A 20,026-nucleotide genomic window follows, 5' to 3' on the forward strand; every position below is an offset into this window, starting at 1 on the left:
AGTGCCTTATATGTTAAGAGGTGCTAATTGTTTTCACTGATTTGTCGTAAGCCATTAGCAGGTACCACCTCTTCTAAAAACTGCTGAACTATTTACAGTTCTCAGTGATCTGCCAACATGATTTATTAATGCAGCCCACAGTCTTCTGATGTTATTTTTGTCAGTATTCTTTGTTATAATAATTAACAAAAGCACACAGATAAGTCCAATGCAGCTGGCAAATGCAGCTAACTTATTTGTCCAATTTTTCATAAAGAAATAAGTTTTTAAAAATTATAATGTGAGTTTGAATGCAGACATAGGTGGCACCAGAGAGGGAGTTGATGTGGGGGGCAAGTATAACCCCAAACCAGTAGCTCACCCCACCATTGCTGAATACTTGTGGATTATTGAAAGAAAATCACTTTTAACATACAATTTATAACTGAAGCTAAGATCAGGCTACAATCCTAACATGCTGTTTATTTGGAAGTTAACTACATCGAAATCAATAGAATTCTTCAGATACATTTATAACCAAGTGCCCAAAGGAGCAAACAGTAATAACAAATCCCATTGTGCTATGTAAATAACTTAGGGTGATAACTAACTGTGCCATACTCAGAGTAGACCCATTGAAATCAAATTCAATGAAACTACTCTGCATACGACTATTATTCAGCATCACATTTAGTACTGATTTAGAATTTTTATATTTTGCTAATGGCTAAAATATGTATCAAAGGCTACTGAAAGGAGGAAAGTTCTGATTGGGGATAAGAAAATATGGTATAATGATTATTACTAAACCCATTTATTATTTTTCTTAAACTGTACATTTTTATTATTTTTAAGTATTAAAGTAATAATTAAAATAAATAAACAAGGGATTAGACAATAGAAATTACAAGTACGTGTGAACACGGGGAACTGGTTCCAATGGTGAGCATTTTCAATTTCCCCCAGGAAAAAATAGAAAGCACAGCAAGTCTAGGGTTCAAAGGAATAAACTGATAGGGGTGTGGGTGTGTGGGTGTAACCCTAGTCCCAAAAGATTGTACTATCGGGCAGGTCCACCACATAGGAAAGAGAGTACCCACCCCAGCAACTGCTCCAACACTTTATAGAAGACCCTGGTTTCATGTTAGCCAGTCTCACACAAGTAAAATACCATCTCAGCATCACTTAAATCAGGCATAGGCAAACTCGGCCCTCCAGATTTTTGGGACTACAATTCCCATCATCCTTGACCACTGGTCCTTTTAGCTAGGGATCATGGGAGTTGTAGTCCCAAAACATCTGGAGTTTGTCTATGCCTGACTTAAATTAACCTCTTTCTTGATGAATTGCAAATACAAGACTGATGGATTTATCAGAAAGTTTTAGCTGACTAAATAAAACTAAATTAAACATGCTAAACTATATCACTCCCTCGGGCATTAGAAAATATTTCTGATGCAAACTGGAAATTTTATGATACAAACTAAAAATGCTCTGATGCAAAGTACCCTATGCAAATTTGCATAGGAAATGTTTCCAGAAATGTTTCTAATTCCAACATTTTCTGGAAAATCCACATCACTGCTATGCCTGGTGGCATTTTCAGGAGCAGGGGTAGATGGCTGCCCCTGTTGCCTCCCCACCCCAGTGCTGTATGTCTGTGCATATGAGGAGTGCTACTTATTCCCTTTTCCTTTCATTCTAATTTGGTATCTGAAACTCAATACAACTAAAATGTAACATTTGGACCATGGACAAAATGGCTTTTCAGTTTGCTGTAGTCAATGAATACTGCCAAGAAAGGAGAGCAAAGAGATGTAGTGGGAAGAGAGCCAAGTTGTAAGAAGCATTTAATCTCCCTCCATGTTTAAACTTGGGAGGGCTTTTCAGTACCATATAACATCTCTGGCATGAGATTTCTGCACATCCTCTGAACACATACACTGCAGTAAAGGTACTATTGCACTCAGGAATCCTAAATCCTGCATCTGTTTGGGGCATGCTAATTAACATCCTGTAGTGTTTGAGCCACTGTAAACACCTTATGCTTTTTTATACTGCCTGCAAGCCTTTCTATTAACTTTTAGATGTGTTTGGCATTAATAATAACACAGCTCTCATTTGATGCCTTGTGATCAAACAGCTATTTCTATTTAAAATTTGTTTGCGTGGTGCCATTTCAGATTTCTGGTGGGTTGAATCTTTCTCAGTTTATGCTCTTGAGTATGTTGGGCATCATGAGACATGTATGGATATTGTTGCACACCACCCCATTTTCTGAGCCGTGCAAGATTCCTAGGGTTCCAGGTGCTTACCCAGGGTGCACATTTCCTTTGGAATGAGGCACAGTGAGGACTGCATTGTCTTTATGATATACACATATCTACAACTTGAACCTATGATGGAGGGGTTCACAGCATAAGCCCCCCCCCCTTGCTTCCTCCATAGCCGCAGCATTGGATTCAAACAGAAATCAGTCATAGATCTCTCTCTCTCTCTCTCTGGCTTCCCAGTTTGCTGCTTTGCTTTTAGCTCACATCACTCAACGCTCAATCCTGTTTTTGTCCCCCAATGGTACCCCACCCATTTGCCATCTCGTGCAGAGTCCTTTCCTTTGTTCCCCTTAAAGGCCCATCATATCACCAGGAGGCTAGCCTGGCTATACCATGTATTGGAAGGGGGTATCTGTCTGCCTCGAGAGACATTGAGTGGACCTCTGGGGGTGAAGCCTAATCACTGTATTAGCAGCACTGAAGTGACCTCCCTGGAGAACAAGCCTGGGCAGTCTGTATGGAGGTGTGCTGGAAAACACCCACCCTCCTCTCAGCCTTGCTGATGTGGTCCAGAGGGAAGCAGAATAATACGCTTGGTACCAGCTTGGCTGCAGGAGCTGCCAGAAAGATGTGTACAAGGCGCCATCCAACCATCTCACTAACTCAGCTTCAGATTTTTGCAGGGTTTACTCCTTAGCCTTTTCTTCTCCCACAAATATCCCACAAAGCAGATAAAGCAGATATCCCACAAAGCAGCTAAAGTTTCTGATTAGAGTTTTCCTTTTCCTAGATGGGCTACCTTCCGAGGTTGACAAGCCCCATCTGTGTTGTGTCATGAACTACGTAATAAATGTTTTTCAATTGGCAAAGGATGGATATTATTATGTCTATAGTCTCACGGCTCAATAGCCCGTCGTGAGATCTCACTGAGATGTTTGCCTTGGCTAGACCTTTTCGGGTAGAGCTGTGAGGACTTGGCAGAACATGCTGAGTCAACTTGAGTTTTTATCAAGCTGATCTCAATTATTTTGGTGAGGTTAAATTCAAGGAAGTAGCACTTGAAATGAAGAAGACATACCAGGATTGTAAGGGGTGCTTTTCTACTTTTCTGGTTTGCAGATTTTAGCAGGCTGTATAAGAACGCTTTTCTCTGCAGGTAATCACACTTCAGGATCAGCAAGTTGCTGACTTCACATTCAGTAAGCCATGTGTCAATTTGATCTTCTATTTAGATACAGTGCTGGAGAGTGGAGAAAGTGTTTTCTTTGTCTGACTGCAGAATGTCATTCAATAGCACAGTCCCACTTCATCTGTTTTCCCACCGGTGGTGTTAACTACAAGGTGAAGTATTCGTTGAAAAACATTTCGGTAGCATGACTTATTTGAGAAACTGGTTTAAGTGTCATTAGAACAAAACAGCTTGATATAAGAAATATGATAAAGCTCTGTTTAAGAGCCCTTCCAAATAATTGCTTATATTGAGATATTTTTTGTTTGGAAACAGCTAGCAAAACTTGCTGAGAATATGAACATTTCCCCTAAGTTATATGCTTTTGTAGATGATAGCAGCAAATACATATTTTCAGTCTATACTGCTTGATGACTGTACACCAGGGGTGGAAACTTCAGATCTGCGGGCTGGATGTGACCCTCCAAGTTTCTCTATCTGGCCCACAGGTCTCTGCTGTCGGCATCCTTTGGGGATCGAGATCCCAGCTGGATCATGCCTTTCCAGCTGTGATGATCCCCCGATCTCTGGTGCGATGTAAATCAGTGACTCAGACTTCAAAAGCCAGAGCATGCTATATTAGCAGAGCATACTGCACAAACAGAACAGGCGTGAGGCTTGTGGAAACATACTAACAGCTAAAGATTTATTAAGCATAAATTGGGACAAAGAAAACATGTCATCTCCCTTTCTTCTTCTCCTCAGAGAAACAGAGTCAAACAAAAGCTATACACAAATGGAAGTTCCCAGCAGACTGTGCTAGACCGTAAACAGACATGTGACACGTAACAATCCCATGTCTGCTCCTTAAGGTGGAATGGAATTTTCCCACATCTGCCCAGCATATGTTCCCCCCGCAAGTCACATCTCTCACTGACCCTGCTCTGTGCTCCCTTCTGGTGGTTTCAATTGGTCAGAATGTGCTCCTGACCTGTAAAAATGTAGAGTGATGGGTGTTTAGCTACACTCGCTTTTGTCACATTCACCACTGGATTGTGTCCTTTAACCAGAAGATTGCCCAAGAGGGAATGGGGCTCTCAGCTGAAAATGGTCCCCCCCCACTCCCCCGTTATACACATTTATCTAGGAGTTAAGTCCTCACTGGGGCTTACATATGAGTAGACATAGAATGGTTGTTACTTTGACGTGAATAGTAACTCATCTTGGAAAGCATATGGTTTAGGTACTTGAGTGATTGGCAGAAACTGGAGTATTGTGTTAATGGTCTGTGCTTATACATTTCCTCTGAGGAATCTGGAACTGGCCATACTGGAAACTGGATACTGGGCTAGGTAGACCTCTGGTGGGCAGACCCAGTAAGGGGATTGTGTTCTTATGGTACATTTGTTTCCTTTCCAAACATATTATGTAGCTTTTTTGCTTAACCAGTGTTGTCAGGGGAGCCTAGTGAAATCCAAACTCAGGAAGTAGCTGTATTTCTTAATCAGAGGTTATCATTACTGCTGAAGCTATTCAGTGTGAAGGCACTAGAGATAAGCACTTTCGCCATATTCTGTTCAGAGATTGTCATCTCGTATATTCATTTTCCAAGGCTCCCTGAATGATTGGCTGAGAGCTGCAAAAGACATCAAAACTGGGCTGATTTCCTGTCATGGACGAGGCCCTGTTTTCAATTACCATCCTGTAGTTTTCCTGAGCAACAGGTTATTGACTTGTGAGAGGGTAGGATAAATGGAAGTAACATAGATGTACAATTCTTTTTGAACCAGGATCAAGTCTGAATTTTGCTTCTTGTGGCTTCTAAGTTGTTGAGATGCTGCAGTAATGCATCGGACCCATAGCATATTTGTATTTCTTTCTCAGTTTCCTCTCACTCTGATTCTGCTTTCCCTAATTTACATTGTATTGTTAATTCTCATTTTACTGAAGCATAAAGCGTGGGAAAAGATGCCTAAATTAAGATCAATTCTGTTTCATTTAATAATATTTGACTAGTATTGAATATTTAATAAAAATATTAAATAACATGTTAAACATACACATGTACCAACAGGTTGGACTGAAAATGACAAGTGCTGTCTTGTAGATAAATCAATAAATTCCTAGCAAATAAATAAACTCTCTAGATTAGACAGTTCATGGTGAGTCAGAGCAGTGGGGAAGGGGAATCTCTTTAGATTTAAAGTTCAACTTTCATCAAAAGAAACCTCTCAGTCCAATGATAACTCAATATATGAGTTCACACTACACCTCAAAATGCTTAACTTGTTTGAAGCAGCATGATCAACTGCAGTTAAGTCTCTGCTTTTTTATGTCAAAATGTGGGAGCTCTGTCACCAAAAAAGAGCAACTATTTCTGCTATAGCTGTTATACTTTCCTTCTTGTTAAACTGTTAACAGTTTCCTTTAATGATGGCAGCAGCCAAAGCTCACACTTTCCAAAGGAAAAGCTTTACACCTAGTTAAAAACCTGTAAGAGTGTAATTTAATTAAGCAACAGCAGACAACTTTGGAGGTAGAGACAATAAAATACAATCGCCACCTTTCACATGCTTTGAGGATACGTGGGCTGTGGAATATGACCTGTTGTGTATCAGGTGTGGAACTCTTCAGGTGAGGAACTTCCTCACAAGGGAAGCTGGTTTGGCTGAACACATGAATAGAGTTTTCGACAAGCTAACCTCCCATCCCCAAAGTCATTGGAACAGTATAAGATGACTTTAGGCTGTTGTTTATACATACTAAGGTTCCTGTTTTTATATATAGATATGGAGTTTTTATGTTAAATTTGTAACCTGTCTTGGGTCCATTCCAAGGAGAATGTCAGATTATTAAATGGCACAAGTAAATAAATAAACATCAGAACAGCAGATTTGGTCAACGCAATAGGAATGTGAATCAAAACCAAAACAGTGCAAATCCTGGTATTTTTAGGACTCAGTTTGAATACATGTGCAAAGTACATCTGAATATATATATACGAAAAGCATCTATAAATGTGAAATGATTAATATAGTGAAGAAATAATCTCTTGAGTGCCACGGGTCAACATAATTGTACATGTATCCTACAAAAGTGTTACGACTGTGCAACTTGTACTTGTGTTGTCTCTGTGCAGAAGTTTGGGTGAGCGCATGGCAGTTAGGGATGGGACTGATGGCTGGAATTACAATCCTTTTTTGCCACATATTCTTTATCCTGGGAATTTGGTTAACTGACCACACTGTAAATAATGCTGAACTTTGAGTGCAATCTTTTTGCAGTTATTTCAGGACATTTCCTAGTGCTTGATTGGCATCAATTTTTAAAATAGTAGAGGTGAATAGTAATAACTCCAGTGTTTTATTAGGTTACCATTAGCTAATTAGCTAGTTGCCATTAGCTAATTGTCATTAGCTTGCAGTGTCAGGACCTCCATTATTCACCTCCAGCCTTGGTTAGCAGAATCTCAGACTGTCTCTGTTCCATGGTCTTGTTTACCCTATTTGTCCCTGGACTGTCTGAAGCACTTGTAACATATACACAACGGCATTCTGCTGTGGAAACATGTGCACCGAAATACCTCCTCACATAGAAGCTTGTCTGTTTATTAACATCCTTGGAGGCCCTACTTTCTTGGGGAACAGGCAGGTAGCATTCAGGTATAGGGCTTTCTTGAGTTAAAAACAGTGTCCTGATTATTGGAATGCTCCCCCCAGACTCAATTCTTTGAGTCCCTCTCTTCCATCAGCTCATGGCTTCCATCAGCTCATGGCTTTCCCTAGCATCTACTGAGTCCCCCGCCTCCCTATTCTTCTCCCTGTTGAAATTAGGCTTGAATAAAGCCTTTTACTGGCTTCAATAGAAGGCTTTTTTCAAGCCTAACATTTTATCTTCTTGAAGACTGCAGCTGGAGAGGGATGTTTGGTTTTTCCTCTTTAGGTACATTCTCTAGGATCCACATTAGGCTTGGAAAAAAGTGAAAACCCCAGCCTAATTGCAGGTGGGGACAGAGACTATGTGTGCATGTGTGCATGGCTGGGGTATGTGTGAAGTACATGCATGGAGCCCACAATACTTTCTGCTGCTTGCAAATGTGCCCACAGATCCAAAAGTGTTAGCTTTTCCTAATTTGAATATGAAATTAATAATATACTTATCTGGCTGGGATAAGAACAGTTGTCATATCGCTGCTATTGATGGTTAGCTTTTTTTATTTGATTGCAGATTTTTTAATAGTTTGTAAGCAGCTTTGAGGACAAAGCAGCTCTTTTACATGGTAGGGGCTTGGACTGGGTGACTTTCAGGGTCCCTTCGAATTCTACAATTCTGTGATTTGTCTTGGTGGACTGTGGCATATGAATGTTTTAAATGAATAAGCATATCAAAATGCTAGAGTAGTACTTTGATGGAAACACTGCCAATGCAAAATGGGCCAGATTGCAGATAAACGGGATATGGTCTTGATGCAGAATCTGTTGAGTTGCTTTTATTTTTATTTGCATTGCCCCTTTCTCATGATAATAATAATAATATATAAAATATATAACACTTATTAGTGTTCAAACCACTTTATTTATTTAATTAATTTTATTTATACCCCGCCCGGGCTCAGGGCGGCTAACATGAGGTATAAAACAATTGATTAAAATACAACTTAAGATTAAAATACTACTTAAAATTCAGCCTCATTTCAGTGGAAACCCAGATCAAAAACTGTTTGAGGGGAGAAAACATCAAATCTTCACCAAGGCCAACTATCCAGACTGGTCCTACATGGGCCAGAAAAGCCAGGGAAGTCCCCAAACAGGGGTTCCATCACAGAAGGAAAAGGAAAGAGGTGAGGGGATCAGGCTGGTTTCAAGCCAAAGGCCAGGCGGAACAACTATGTCTTACAGGCCCTGCAGAAAGAAATCAGATCCCGCAGGGCCCTGGTCTCATGAGACAGAGCGTTCCACCAGGCCGGAGCCAGTGTTGAAAAGGCCCTGGCCCTGGCTGAGGCTAATCTGACTTCCTTAGGGCCCGGGACCTCTAAAGTGTTGCTATTTATGGACCTTAAGGTCCTCTGCAGGGCATACCAGGAGAGGTGGTCCTGTAGGTACGAGGGTCCTAGGCCGCAAAGGGCTTTGAAGGTCAAAACCAGCACCTTAAACCTGACCCTGTACTGCACCGGGAGCCAGTGCAGCTGGAAAAGCACTGGGTGAATGTGGTCCTGCAGCAAGGACCCCATAAGGAGCCTTGCTGCAGCATTCTGCACCTGCTGGAGTTTCTGGGACAACTTCAAGGGCAGCCCCACGTAGAGCGAGTTACAGTAGTCAGCCTGGAGGTGACTGTCACATGGTTCACTGTGGCCAGATCAGGGTGGGAAAAGGTAAGGGACCAACTGTTTGATATGGCGGAGATGGAAAAATGCTACCTTTGCAGTAGCTGTAACCTGTGCCTCCATGGAGAGGGAGGCATCGAAGGTTACACCCAAACTTTTGACAGAAGGCACTGGCACAAGTTGAGCCCCTGCAAGAGATGGGAGTTGGCCCCCCAACCCCATGCCGTCCTGACGGAGCCAGAGGACCTCTGTCTTCGAAGGGTATAACTGCAGCTGGCTCCCATGCAGCCATCCAGCCACAGCTTCCAGACATCTAGTCAGTGTGTTTGGGGCTGATTCAGGATGCATACATTATTTTGTGTTCATTCTCAAAATAATCTTGTTAGGTAGATCACTATTATTAACCCAAAAGTGGGACCTGCGACAAAATGTTTTCTGTATTCTGACCTAATAAGAGTACTTCTGTTCATGTTTTTAAGGATCAGTCCTGCCCTCCTGTAAACCACCCTGTTCTCCCTTTCCACAGTGTTTCCTTTTCCTGCTGATAGCCAACATACCATACCATGTCTCCTGGGCATGCTCAGTTTTAGGTTGTTCTAAGTTGTCTTCTTTTTTTACTTTCCCTTTCTTTCTTTCTTTCTTTCACAAAACTGCTGCACTCACCACCTGAGTTTACTATTAGAAGGAATGATGATGTAAATACCAGGAGAGGCTCAAAGTTGCTTGCCTAAGACCAACTTGTTAATTAATGCTAGAGGCAAAACTTAAGCTTGGAACTTCCTGATTCCAAACTCAAGTCTTCTGGTCACTATGCTATTATCAGCTCTCATTAATTTCAGCTAAGATTGTTGAGGACTATTGCCATAAATGAAGATTGTGCTACATATGTGCTTGGTGTATTGTATCTTCATTGTGTTGAATCTAGATAACAGGATTCTTAATTCAGCCTATAATCTAAATATTCTGGCAATATAAATTATTCAGTTAGCTATCATTAAAGCTTTTTCTTGAGGGAATGTACAATTGAAAAAACTGGTGTGTGTGTGTTTTATAGTATATTACTAATTTATGTACTCAGCTGAGCAATTTCCTCTGTTGATTTGTTATTGCATAATCCAAAATCTATGTTGGTTGACATCATCATGGTTTCTGTTCTATTGGATACATGAGGTATGCAGAATAGTTGGATCAATTTATATAACCAGTAGAATCGGGCAGTAAAGTTTTTTTTGGACCGTACCATTTCGAATTGCATACTGGGGGCTGCATGTTTTAATACTCCCACACTGTGGAAGAAATCCAATAGATAGCATTCAAACATGTAGCTATCCAATAGATAGCATTCAAACATGTAGCTTCCCACCTGCAGCCTGAAATAGTACAGTTTAGGAAAAGCCTGTTACCACAATTCTGCTGCTTATATAAATTGGCCTTAAGATGCCATGGTGTTGTGTGTGGTTTTTTTTCATTGTCAGTAGTCATTCCCCCCCCGCCCCCGATTTGTAATTTAAATCAATAATTTGAGAGCTTATGAGTCATGATTTTGAAGACTTATCTTTGGCACCACCGAGTCTTCTGGTCAACACAGATGGCTGGAAGGCTCAGCTGGTGAGTGGGAACTTGGCACAGTTCTGACATGCGAAATTGTCAGACTAACCAATTAGACTAATAAAATATTCCAATTTCCAGTGGCACTCCTCTCCATGAAAACATTTCCAACACAGCTCTTGATGCCTCTGAATAAGTTTGTTTTACTTTAATGGCTAAATAATGTGTCGACATTTAACTAGAACCATGTTAAAGAAATTATGGGTGGTCATGAAACAGAATTATGTGCTACAACTTTACTTTGTGGAGGAACGTTTTTAAATACTACCTTGTGGAATAATAACAAGTTTCCTTGGTATTTTTCTTTCTCCTGGCTCCTTTTTCTTCATTTCTACAGTGTAGTGTGATGGGTTTTTTGTTTTTGTTTTAACTGAATATATATATATATATAAAACAGGTATTGATTTTTTTTAATGTATAGTAGCGAATAGGGTGTGCTTGGAAAATGGCTTTGTAATATAGTTGTTCAAGTACAACTAAGAATAATACAAAGCCTTGAAGCACTTCATTCAGCCCTGTCCTCCTTGTGTCTTGTGGACAAGCTAGATGGTCATTTCACCACAGATGTCATAGATCTATATGGCAACAGCTTGCTCCCCCTGGAGATCAGTCAAATTTCATTAACCTGCAACCAGTTCTTTGTGTGGCTCAGAGGAACTCCTTTTAGCGAAGAAAAGCCAATTTGCAGAATTTAAGCAGTAGTCAATTTAATCTTGTTACATATTCCCCCACCCCCTGCCTTCTGTAAGCAAAGCATGTTTGGGATGAAGAGCGTATTATTGCTAACTCTGGTGCTCCGTCCTTCAGTGTAATAGGATATACGAGATGAAATTACACACATGGCTTTCTGCTTTAGACCTCAAGACAGTAGACGAGTTGGTTTTTCTTTCTCTTTTGCAGTGTATTTTCTAGGTTGCACTTCTTCATAGTCTAGCAGGGAATTGACCAAGCAAGGGAAGAGATGAGTCCCTTCTTTTCCATCAATGTTTTAACCAGTGACTTAATTTCCCCATCATTCTGGGCAAAATCAGGTGGCTAATTCTTTTATCCACCTTCCATTGGAGATCTATGTAGACCTGGCCAACTCCTGAACTGAGTATCAGAAGCATTTGTTGTTCTTAAGACTACTTTGTGAGATCCTATGAGCCACACTGGCGGGTGTGTATAATAAAAATAACAAATACAGTGGTACCTCTGGTTACAGATTTAATTAGTTTCAGGGTGCCGTGTGCACCCCGAAAAATCTGTAACTAGAGGTGCCGCTTCTGTGCATGCATGCGTCGCACAGAGCGCTTCTGTGCATGTGCACAGCACGCAGAGCACTTCTGCGCATGCGAGAGCGGCGAAACCCAGAAGTATACACTTCTGGGTTTGCCATGGCCGTAACCCGAAGATTTCGTAACCTGGAGGTTACGCAACACGAGGTACCACTGTAATAATAATAACAATACAGTCATACCTCGGGTTACAGACACTTCAGGTTGCGTTTTTTTGGGGGGGTTTGGACCGCCGAAAGCCGGAAGTACCGGAACAGGTTACTTCCGGGTTTCGGCGGTTGCGCATGTGCAGAAGTGCTAAATTGCACTTTGCGCATGCACAGAAGTGCCGAATCGCAACCCGTGTGTGCACAGACGCACCATTGCGGGTTGCGAATGCTGCAGGTTGCGAACGTGCATCCCGCACGAATCATGTTCGCAACCCAAGCGTCCAGTGGCCGTTGTTCCACTGTTCAGATGTGGCCTTCATACAATAATTTACCAGTTAAATATTTGTAACATTAGTTTTAGATTTCCCTCCCTCCAAGTGGCCTAAAGAAGTGTGGCTTCCCTCACCCCAACACGTACACATGTACCACTACCATTGAAGTGTGTAGGCTGAGAAATAGTGACTGGTCCAAGCTCTTCCAGGGACCTTTATTACTGAGTGGAAATTTGAAAAAATCTGAAGGGTTATACCATTGTCTTGAGGTTTATGTAAAATGTGTACAAATATATAGACTCAAATAGATGGGCCAGCAGAATCTTTTAATTCAGAACCATTTGGTAGGATACTATTAAGGGCTAATATTAATGAATAAAGTGACAACCAGTGTGCTCTCATGGTTACAGGTCTGGACTAGGACTAGGGGACCTACGCCCACCATGAGGTCATTGGCATATTACAGATGTAACCAACAGGCCGTGTTCAAACCAGTGAAAGTGGAGGTAACCCAGGATGTTAACAGGACTGTTCCAGATTAAGTAGCATGAGTATTGCAGCCTGGGAGGCCTTCCGACATTTATCAGATAATTTCCCAAACCATTAGCGGCACTGGCATGGCAGCTTAACTAATTAACAGAACAGCAGGTTTGCAAAAGCAGGAGCAGCAAGATTAGGGCCTGGTGGCTACAGTGTAAAAATGCCACTGAAAAAGAATTGATCTTTCACAGCTAGCCTCTCATGATGTTTCTTTGGCTATTTACTGGCACATCTATGGATCAACATATTTCCTGGTGCTGTATGCTGATGAACACTCGGAAGTTACAAGCAGCTTGGCTGTCAAAAGAGCTAAAAGCATATGGAAGAGTCAGGTGGCAAGATATGGAGCCTTTACAGACTGACAGTCATGACTCAGCCACCCGTAAAATGATTTTTCATTAATGTTTTAAAAAGTGTGTCAGGGATGTCAGAATATATAAGCAGCACATATAAATTATTTAGGCTTCTGCTTTCGTCTCTCTTCCTTCTTCCCAGCTCCTCACAGCTGATGTATGTAAAGTGTTCTAGTTTTGTTCAGATTTATACTGCTGTCTGGCAGATAATACTCGTCACCTGTAAAATAGGGCTATTTCAAAAATGACTTTCTTTCCGTGAGCAAACAATCCATCCATGGGTTGGATTTGTGGTTTGAGAAGGAGCAGCAGAACAGTAAAGAACTTGGCAACAGTAGATATAAAGTATGAATAAATAAAGGCCAAAAATATCTCACCAGATAAGGTGTGCTGGTGAGACACAGAGGGCCAAAGGAAAGAAGAGAAGTGATTTGACTGACAACAGGCTCCATTTTGCATATGATAGTTTCATAATCAAAATCCATGGGAGAAAGTAGGATGGCTTTGGGGTGTGGCTTTTATTATTTACTTGTTTATTTTAATTATTATATATTGCATTTTAATATTGTTTTGCTTGTAAGCTGCCCAGGATGTATTTATTGATGAATGGTTATATAGATTTAACAAACAAACAAACAATTGCTTTTAAATACATGTGTTCTGACATATTGCTGAATCTGATTTATTGGCAAAGCTCCCAGTTGAGTCAAAAGGCACTATACCAGAAAGAAGGAAGGGAATGGGAAGAAATAGTGAATTGGACACGTACCCTGTATGCACAGAATAGTAAAATACATTTTGTCATACATTAACAAAAAGCGAAAAGGGGGTGCGGGTTTGAGCCGAATGTATCTTCATTTTAGCATGCAGGAGAGAAGAGGGATACCGGTTTTCATTTTGTTTTTAAAAGATTCTTTAGAAAATTGGAGGCCTCAAAGTGAAGGTCTGGCTTGGTCTCTAATTAAAGCTGCTTTCTTTGAGTCTCACATGAAATCTGCCTGGGAAGCAGATGTTTGGGTCATATGCAGCATATTGTTCTTTTGTATGCTCAGTATTTCAGGAAATACACCTCTGATGAGCCAAAGAAGAGGGTCATTACTCAATCAGCAGTACAGCTTCGCTGTATGCAGTGCATATCAGAAAGGGGTGTGGTTTTCTTTGCTCCGCAAAGATAGATGACCCTTCTCCTTTAGAAAATATTTGTTACTTGGACCTGTATTGCATAGGGTTGTGTGTCCAGTTCCTGATAAACTGAAGTGTTTAACCTGCCCTTCAGGGTTAATTAAATAAGTATTTTATAAGAATAAATCCCAAGGCCTGCCATCCTGAAGAAAACAACAATGTTGTTGAATTGCTAAGGCCTAGAGCCTTTTTAGTTGCACCCTTTGTTTGCTTAATTAATATGGCAACATGTTGTTAGCCACAGCGTTCAGTTAAATTTAAGCAGAGCTGCAGCACTACTTGCCATCAGCAGAGTTGCTGCTGCTTCGAGGGAGGGGTCCTGTTGGAAGGTCAGAATGGTACATTTGCACTACACTGATTTCCCTGCCATCTCTCTCCATCCTGATAAGGGGCAGTGAGTTTGCTGATGGGAAGCCATGTGTGTACATCCTTTCCGCCAGCTGCTACTGAAAACAAAACTAAACTTTCAGCCAACTAGCTATAAACCTGCTGAGTTACATGCTACGACTATTCTTATTCCCTTCTATCCAGAGTAGTGCCTGAGGTTTTTGTTCTTCTGCATAGTAAGTTAGTAATATTCCCATTTTTGCCTTTTGTGGACATGTTGTTACAATTTGGTTAGTATGATTTGGTAAAATTCTTCAAGGTTTACACACCATTTGAGAGATCCCTAGATGTTAAATCTTAAAACATGGGAGTGTATGCTTCTTGTTTCTAATGTACCATGTAGATTAAGATGCTAAGTAGCCTGTCATTTGACATACTCATGAGGATATTTTTGAGTGTGTTGGTTAAAGATTGTAGGATACAGTAATTATGTTTTTCTACCTCACATATCTCTTTAACTTAAGAAAGGAAACATTTTTGGCTTTTACATGAAAACAGCACATAGGCAATGGATTTTAGAGCAGATGCCTTTGAGATGTTGTTGAACTCCAACTCCCAAGAACCCTAGCCAACAAGGAAAATGGGCTGGCAAGGATGATGGGAGCTGGGGTCCTGCAACATCTTAGAGGCACTATGTTGGCTACCCTTGAAAGTATTCAGCAATGTGTAAAGGGGAAGCCTGAGTGGTATAAAAGGATTGCTAAATATGTGGAAATGTTGGAGGGCATGCAGAGAGGGTTGTGTGTATGTGTGTCTCACAGTTATTTTTCATTTAATTTCTACAATGCCCGCTATCAAATCAGATTTCAGGGCTGTATATAACATATGCAGACCACAATACAATTAATATTAGTATTATAAAAATACAGCAGTAAAAGCACAAAGTGTTGAGGTGTTGTATACATTTTCAAATATCTCGAGTAAATAAGAATGTCTTAACATGGCATCTAAAAGCACACATATGGTCTGTTAACAAAGTTTTCATCAGATGCTTTCCATATGGCTGTTTCTTCTCATAGGGCAAGGTGTGGCTGTTGGCTTAAGCGGTGATATACAACATGTTGACATCAAATACTGGGATGCGTCTTTCTGAGAGGCCATGGGTGTAAAAAGCTTTGATTACATTTGCATGTTTTGGTACAAAGTGCTTTGCCTTTATCAAAGCCCCGCTTCTCCTTTAGCCTGTTCTCAAGCTGCAGGGCATCCGTTGCTTTTGATGTTTGTACATTCAGGCACCACTTTTCAATCCCTGCCCTGCCAAAGGCCTCGTGTAAAGAATAACAATCTTAGCAATTAAATATAATACACACACACCTCTGCCAGATTTGAGGGCTGCAGGAGGGGGGAATGGAAGCAAGAAAGGTGGAGGGTTTTTTTTCTCCTTTTCCTTTTTACAAAGGCTGCTCCTGTGTGAAGATCCAAAAAGCAGGAAATCTCAGAGACAGGCCTTTACATTAAAAAAAAGAGCCCAAAGTGCTGGCTCTCTGACAAGCCTTGGCAAAGGGCTTTGAGTCTTTGGAAAGCCTCAGCTACCCATATGGCTTGAAATGGGAAGGATGTTACAGCAAGTGGTGGCGATGTATAATTAATAGAAGGAAGGACGGGACAAGAAAACTGGGAGAAAATATTAGTCTTGGATCAGGTCTAAGTAATGCACACCGATGGCATTAATCTTTTTCATCTGAGAATAAATTTCAGCCATAAAGTGAATATAGCCTTTGTCTTAGATGGAACAAATAGTTTGGCGTATGGGGCAGTGGGATTTAGTATACTGTGCAGATGGCCTGTTTGGTTTCCATGGTTCTAGGGAATGAACTCTTTTAAAAAGTTCCCCAGGAAAATGCCTCAAAGCACAGAGCATGTGAAGTGTGCTTTGTTGTACCTCATGGTATGCAAAGTCTTCCTCAGTTCAATGGTATCCATAGCAGTTTGGAAGCCAAGGTTTCCTGTCAGTTATAAAACAATGGAAGCATATATTTGCAATACAACACTGTTCATAAGTACTCACATTCAATATTCAAATACAGTGACATTTAAAAATATGCAGGGAACTCTGTTTCTAAGTACTAGCTCACTTGGCTATGTGATCAGCTGAAATACACAACATAGCTTGTACTGGGCTGTGTCATTTCTGCCTAGGCGCTCCTAAAAAAGCCTACCCTGGGTCCAAAAACTACTGTATGGTTACAGATAGCCCTGCTTTGGGCAAGGTGCTTAACCTTGTGGCTGTGATTCAGCTGCAGTTGCTCTTGGAAGAAACTGATAATCTAGACCCATTCCAGTCAGGGCAGGCCCAGTCTGGTAGCAGAATCAATTTTGATCCCCCTGACAGATTACCTTTATTAGGGAGAGATGGGGGCGTGTGATCCTGTTACTCTTATTTGATCTCTCAGTGGTTTTTGATACCACTGACTGTTGTATCCTCATGGACTGACTTGGTGAGTTGGGAGTTAGAGGTAGTGTGGTCCCACTCCTACTTACAGGGATGGTTCTACAGAGTAGCATTGGGGAATTGTAGTTGGAAGTTGTGCTATAGGTAGTTGTAACCAACGTCTAGATGAAGCCATTGAGAATGGGCATTGGGAGAGCTATAATGACCTGAGTAGGGGGTCTGGCAAAATTAGGATGGAGACAATTAGTGGTTGGCCAATGATGACCCTTGGGAACCCTTCCAACTCTACAGTTCCATGATTCTTTAATCCTGGGGTGGGATCCAGTGGTTGAGGCAGATCTTTACCTAAGTTGGAAGTGCCTGAGGAAAGGGATCCTGGAGAGGTGGGGAGAGGGATTCCCCTCACCCTGTTTCATCTCCCTATCTATCCCCATGACACAAGGCAGGGGCACCACTTTCATCCCTGGAGCTGTCGGAGTCTGGTTCTGGTGCAATCCACTCTGCTCATTGCACAGCCAACTCCACCTCCAGAGTTGTCAGAAACTATGCCGAGTCCCACCTCCCCAGGGGAAGCTGCTACCCTGCCTGACCCACACTTCTTCCATGGGCTAAGAAAGCAGTGGAGAAGACAACAGCAGCCTTCTACCATCATACAGCCTTCTTGCAGCAGTGGCTCCACAGTCAAGGCAGTGAGGGAGACTGAGGCCTACTGCTGAATCCCAGGCCAGGACTATGTAGCCAGAAACATAGAGAGATTCCACATGTTTACCTGTGAGAAACAGGTGCCTGTTGTTCCGTCTAAATTATTCAATGACTAAATATTTTGGCAGTTTTAATACACTCGGAATTTGTGAGTGAATTACACTAGCTATCTTTAAGGCATATAAAGAAGCATGTTTTGAGAAGAATAGGGTTGAGTGAGGGTGGTGGGGCTTGAGGAGCTCATCAACACCCCTCCCCCCCAAAAAAAATTTGAGCCCTGGACCCAAGAGTCTCTTTATGCGAGAGGTGCTTTGGTGCCATTTAATCTGCTTTCTAGAGCTTCAAGTGAAATTCTATAATAATGAACATGTTGTTATGTATCATTGTGGCCTGCTCCAGCAGTTCAGCTAGGCAGATAACTTCATCTCCTCCTCACAAAATCTAAACCTCTTGCTCCATATCTTTCTTAATAAAACCTCTCCTCGGGATCACTCCTCCCAAGACACACACGCACACACACACACATACACACACACACGACTTCCACACTGCCTCTCCACAAATTTCTCTCCCACTTGGGGTTTCCTTCAAAGATGTATAAGGCATACCATGACTTTACTTATGGTACCTTTAAAATAAGGCCTACTGAGTTCGTGTGTGTGTTTCAGGCACCTGAAGCCCACGTGTTAAATTTTTGTGGAGACAGCACGGTTGAGGTAAAAGTTCACCAGTTCAGGAGAAAATACATTTAAGGGCCTATTTAGTTAACAGCTATGATACCAGTTTGGATTGAAAGGGAAGCTTTGGCTTTCTTAGTAATGCTGCCTAGGGGAAGGCCCACAGGAGCTTGAGGTACCATCTAGAAGATTTTGGGGTGACTCAAAAGGTACGTTTTTCAGGGGAAGTTGTTAAAAGTCTGCTGGAAATTATCACTTTTGTGTTTGCCACTATCTTCAGAATTGTGAATATTACATAAAGTTTTTGTTAATTTAATGGTATTGTGGTTTTATATTGAAACCTCTCCTGAGGTAATATATGACAGCATGCGCTCTCTCTCTCTCTCTCTCTCTCTCTCTCTCTCTCTCACACACACACACACACACACACTCCATTTGAAGTTGGCTTTCTGAAAACAAATCTTGGAGCCCAAGAAATGTCTAGTTGTCCATTTCTCCTAAAGCAGAGGAGGTTGCTTAATATTTTATTATTTGCATGGCAGATTCCTGCCAGAGCCTGACATTTTTTCCAAGGGGTTTGGCTTCACAGTTTCTGCTTTTGGCTTTGATAGATAATGGAGCTTCTACCACCTCAGGGGTTAGAATAGATTTGTCAGATTCAATATGGGACTGGGTGCTGTTTACCACAGCAGAATTCTAATGGCAGAAGTTATACCTGTTTTAAATATTACCTTTTATATAACAACATCACTACAACAACAAAAAGCCCCATCTAGCAACTCAAGAGCATAAATACCCCTGCAAAATAGGGCTGATCGCATCTTGTACTGCTAATTATGTCAAGCTCATCCAAACTGTGTTATTTGCACAGGCTTTGCAGAAAACAAATATGTGAAAGTTTGGGGGCAAGCATGCTTGGAAAAAGTATTTCCTTTTTATGCTAACTTTCATATTTTCAGTTAAAAAAAACAGAAACGCCCATCACGTTAGTCATGCCTCATTAGAAAGAGAAAAGTATACTCCTGGGCTAAAAGACTTTCATTTCAGGTTAGTGGACGGAAATGGCTTCTAATCATTGGCTTCATCTTCTGTCCTACATCTTTCGGTTTAAAGCTAATAAAAGTTATATTTCTTTGTCTTATCATAACCTTTGTTGTCTTGACAATGTGGGTGGATTTATTACTGTATAGTTCTTATCATGTGGGAGAGCATGTATTGTTTGCTCTTCTGTGCACCATAGCAACCAAAAATGTGACCTCCTTCAAACTCTTAAGCAACAGCTGAGCAGCTTCCAGTCTGCCAAGGAATGACTCATTCACCTTGGCAGGGAGCAGACATGCTCCTGGTTTTGGAATGGCAGGAAATCTTTACTTCATTGGCCTTCCTAGGGAGGACAAAGTAATGATTTATTAATCCAATTCCTATATGAAGAGGAAGCTCCAAGGCCAAATAAACAAGACACCATACAACACTTTTGTTTGTAAAGAGTGCAGCAAATTATATTTCAGCCAGTGTTTTTTTTTCTGGGGGGTCGCAGGGGTACGCATATCCCTAAACATTTTGTGAATCTACGGTAAGTTTGGCCTCATTGAGGGGCAGTATTTCATTATGAGTAGGAAAACGAGAGTACCCCTAGAATTTTTTAAAGAAAAAACAACAACATTGATTTCAACTATAAGAAATAATAACCCTTTATTGGAACCTCTCTTTGTAGCATTTATGTGGCCATCTACTGTACATGAGT

General features: G+C 41.2%; 1 protein-coding gene and 1 long non-coding RNA gene across 20 annotated transcripts in view; one reads left to right on the forward strand and one right to left on the reverse strand.

Moving 5' to 3' along the window:
* Nucleotides 1-20,026, forward strand: part of KALRN (kalirin RhoGEF kinase) — a 523,049-nt gene that overhangs the window by 209,171 nt on the left and 293,852 nt on the right. The window contains exon 1 of one of the 19 annotated variants that reach the window (XM_083722228.1): nucleotides 19,312-19,329. The exons of the other annotated variants lie outside the window; for them this stretch is intronic. The gene's annotated coding sequence lies outside the window, so the exon portion shown is untranslated. Of the gene's footprint in view, nucleotides 1-19,311; nucleotides 19,330-20,026 lie in introns of those variants that run through there. 19 annotated transcript variants of the gene reach the window in all.
* On the reverse strand, nucleotides 13,975-17,953 carry LOC310825874. Its single transcript, XR_014555551.1, has 2 exons — nucleotides 17,673-17,953; nucleotides 13,975-16,457 (listed from the first exon to the last, which is right to left on the reverse strand). It is a non-coding gene; the product is annotated as an uncharacterized lncRNA (long non-coding RNA).

This window comes from Podarcis gaigeae (genome assembly GCF_964106915.1).
Source record: "Podarcis gaigeae genome assembly, chromosome: 1".
Classification (NCBI taxonomy): domain Eukaryota; kingdom Metazoa; phylum Chordata; class Lepidosauria; order Squamata; family Lacertidae; genus Podarcis; species Podarcis gaigeae.